The sequence below is a fragment of the Marmota monax genome, unplaced genomic scaffold (assembly GCF_021218885.2).
Source record: "Marmota monax isolate L192 unplaced genomic scaffold, Marmota_monax_Labrador192_F-V1.1 WCK01_AAM20220418_F8-fsc00002, whole genome shotgun sequence".
Classification (NCBI taxonomy): Eukaryota; Metazoa; Chordata; class Mammalia; order Rodentia; family Sciuridae; genus Marmota; species Marmota monax.
In genome coordinates this window covers 10,889,628-10,893,935 of record NW_026693571.1, presented here as the reverse complement: position 1 = coordinate 10,893,935, position 4,308 = coordinate 10,889,628, and the positions used below count along the sequence as shown (strand labels likewise).

Genomic DNA, 4,308 nt, shown 5'->3' with positions numbered 1-4,308 from the left:
ACATCAGTGCTATAGTTTAATTATTCAAAGAATTTCTTAATCTCAATATTTTCCAGTGCCATAAGAATACTAAATTTTTTTCTGATACAATGATACTTAAAACATCATGACCAATTAAAAATGAGAAAAATTAAATTTTAAAGTAGACATTTTTTATAATCCCATAGCTTGTGCCCTCAAATCTGTTTTTATTAATATAATCCACAGTTTCAAAAGAATCTATCCATAATACTTCTGTTATTTTCTAGTGGCACAATAATTTTATGGTGATTTTGATAATCACTTCAATTTATACTGAATAGATGTATTTTCTATATTCTTCACATTTTTCACTGAGGCTGGAAGGTATGATTATAGTTTCTGGACAATATTTTTAAGATCAGTGCTATTAAAAATATACTCTTTGCCTTCACGGTGGCACATAACCTCAGTTGCTCAGAAGGTTGAGTCAGGAGGATCTTGAGCTCTAACCCAGCCTCAGCAAAAGTGAGCCACTAAGCAACTCAGTGAGACCCTGTCTCTAAATAAAATACATAATAGGGTTGGGGATTTGGCTCAGTGGTCGAGTGCCCCCGAGTTCAATCCCTGATACAAAAAAAAAAAAAAAAAAAAAAAAAAAAACCTCTTTAATAAAGTTGAAGAATGCACAGAATAAAGCACATGATACACCCGGAACTTTTTTCATAGTTTTTCTATTGCAAGTGCTTGTACTTTCCACTCATTTGGGGGCATTATAATAATGTCTTGTTTTGCCTGGGTGTACATTTGTAAGCAGCATCAGCGAGAATTATTTTTCACAAAAATAAAAAATCCTAAGGCTGGGGATATAGCTCGGCTGGTAGAGTGTTTGCCTAGCATGCACAAGGCCCTGGGTTCAATCCCCAGTACCACCAAAAAAAAAAAAAAAAAGTAAATAAATAAATAAATCCTAAAAAAATGAAACACTTAGTATTTTTATAAAAAATATTTGCTTCCTGTTTCATTTCTGACATGACTTCAGCTTGGAACTCAGCATTCCCAGCCTTTCAACAAGAAAAATGGCAAACAAATTGAAAATCAGTGACTCTCCTGGACCTGACAGAGAACTCGAGGACACAAAGCAAATCACCACCCCAGATCTGGAGAGACAAACAAATATAAAGAAACACAGCTGAGATGAGCTTAGCGAGGGCAGAAACCAATGACTCATACATCAGAAGGGACTTAAATACTAATTAGTGAATTGCTTAAAGCAGAGGACTGCCTTTAGAATGAAAAACTCCTATAGGGTACAGTCTTCTGCAGGAGAGGAGAGTTTCTTGGGTTTTTACCTCCAGGAGTTCAATCATGTATTTATATTGGAGATCAAAGAAAAAAATCATTTTTCTATTTCTAGCAGAGTGAGGGGAAAAGTAATCACTTTGAAATATACCCCATGTGTCCTCCATAACAAAGGCCTATCCCAAAGTGACAACAGAGGACACACAAACAAGGACACTAGATGAAATTGAAGCTCTGTAGCCATAGGTTATATCAAGGTGTGTCATATTGAAACTGCAGAAAACCAAACACAGAGAAAGTCTTAAAAGAAGACAGAAGTGGTGATGTGTGTGAGGCAGGGGAATCACCTTACCTATACAGTGGGGAAAGTAAGGATGACAGTAGATTTTTTTACTTAAAAAAATATGAAAGGAAGAAGAGAACGTACCAAAGTTTTTAAAGTTGAAAGAAAAGACAAAATAAAAACCAACTTATAATTCTATGTCCAGGAAAATTATCCTACAAAAAGAAAGTAGAACTATAAAGACTTTCTCAAGGAAACAAAAACTGAGAAATTTATTGCCAACTGACCCATTCTGCAAGAAATATTAAAAGATACTGTTTGGGGAGAAAAGAAAATTATATATAGGTCATAAGCTGAGATTATACAAAAAAGGAAACGTAAGAGAAAGAATATGAATATAAAATAAAATCTTTTATTTTTCTTGTTCTTAATGTAACAATCAAGTATTAAGAGTAATAGTGTTGTGTGTGATTGTAGCATATGGATGACCATTATTTAAGAAACAGGAGGGATAAATTTCAAATATGATCATAAAATTTCAAATATGATCATAAGCTTTTAACACTACCCAGAAAGAAGTACAGGATTTTTTAAAAATAGACTTAGAATGTGGAAAATTTATACTGCAAACCCTAGAGCAACCACTAAAAGGATTTTAAAAGCAAGTATAATTGATGTGTTAAGAGAAGAGAAAATGAAATCATATAAAATGCATAATTAAAACAAGAGAAGGCAGAAGAGGAGAAATAAAAAAGAAATGAAAAACAAGTGTGACAAATAGAAAACAGTTACAGACATGTTCGATGTTAACCCAACTCTATCAATAATCACTTTCAATATGAATGTTCAAAATACACCAATTAAAAGACAGAGAGAGGGTTGATTAAAAACAGCCCCCACTATATGTCATCTCTTAAAAAAATCTTTATGAAGACATGGATAGGTTAAAAGAGAAAGATATACCATGGAAACACCAATGAATAAAAATAGCTAGGATAATTTCAGATACTTCAAAACAAGGGGGAGTATGAGAGAAGAAGAGGCTACTATACAATGATAAAGGAATCATTTTTCCAAGAAAAAAAATCTTGAGCTTGTGTATGACTACCAATAGACCTCGAAGTCTGAACCCATCACAGCCAAGAGGATCCTAAGACATGAAAATTAGACATAATGATATGTCCTGGACTGGACGCTGGAATAGGAACAGACAGTAGGTAAAAACTAAGGAAATTTAGTTAAAAATAATGTATAAATATTGGCTCACTAATATTAAGCACAAATGAACAATATTAACAATGGGGAAACTAGCTAGATGAGTGTGTCGGAACTCTCTGTTCTAAATCTTCTCAATTCTTCCATAAATCTTAAACTGTTTAAAAATAAACTAACAACTTTTTTACAATAAATCACAATTTCATTTTTTTGTATTTTTTATGATGCTTTATTTTTATTCTTAGGTTTATTTGAAAACCCACTAAAGCATAAAACATAAAAAAAAACCCATAAAGCTTCCATGTATATTTTTTAAATTATACTTTGGGATGGTAAGAGGAAAATGGGTATCAGAAAATAACCCATGTCTTCCTTTTTTTCTTTTTTTTTCCTGTTTTATTGATTGATTTATTTTCCTCATTTTTATTGGTGCATTGTAGTTGTACATATGATGGGATTTGTTGTTGCATATTCATACATGCCTACACTATAACAATATAATTTTGCCAATATCACTTTCCAGCACTTATCAATTTTCTTTATGATTTAATAAATCTCCATTCTGTATTCATCCATTTATGGACATCTAGGCTGGTTACATAGTTTGTATATTGTAAATCATGCTGCTATAAACATGGGTATGCATGTATCACTACAGTTTGATGATTTTAATTCTCTAGGATAAACACTGAGGAGTGTTATAGCTGGGTCATACGGTGGTTCCCATTTCTAGCCTTTTGAGAAAGCTCCATACTGATTTCCATAATGGTTGTACTAATTTACAATCCCATCAACAGTATAAAAATGTTCATTTTTCGCCATATCCCCTCCAGCATTTATTATTGTTTGTATTCTTAATGACGGCCCTTCTAATTGGACAAGATGAGATCTTAGTAGAGTTTGGATTTGCATTATCCTAATTGTTAATGATAGTCAACATGTTTTCATACTTTTTTTGGCTATTTGCATTTTTTCTTTTGAGAAGTGTTTGTTAGTTCATTTGTCCATTTTATTAATTTGGTTATGGGGGGAGTGTTTTTGAGTTCTTTATATATTCTGGATATTAATACTCTGTCAGAAGAGTAGTTAGCAAAGATTTCCTCCTATACTGTGAGTTCTCTCTTCACATTCCTAATTATTTCCTTTGCTGTGTGGAAGCTTTTAATTTGATGCCATCCCATTTATTAACTCTTGGTTTTGTTTCCTGAGCTTTAGAGGTTCTATCAATGAAGTCGTTGCCTGTGCTCTTTTGACACAAGTCCTTTACCAGATTTATCTTTGTGAATATTATCTCCTAGTCTGTGTCTAATCTTTTCCCTTTTCAACTGTATTTTGAGAAATGGAAGTTCTAAATTTTGATATCTTCATTTTTTAATTTATGGTTTGTGTACTTTCAGTTCTAAGAAATCTTTGCGTAGTCCCAAATCACAATATTTTTTCTGCCTGTTCTTTTGTAGAAGTTTGATGGTTTAAGTTTTTCCATTTAGGTCTAGCATGCTTATTGTACGTATTGAGTCCATTCATTTTCTTTGGTGCTGTAAGATAAGGGT

General features: G+C 32.5%; 1 non-coding gene across 1 annotated transcript; it reads left to right on the top strand.

The window, feature by feature from the left end:
* Positions 1-820: 820 nt before the first annotated feature.
* Positions 821-893, top strand: Trnaa-agc (transfer RNA alanine (anticodon AGC)). The gene has a single exon. It is a non-coding gene; the product is annotated as a tRNA-Ala (tRNA).
* Positions 894-4,308: the final 3,415 nt, after the last annotated feature.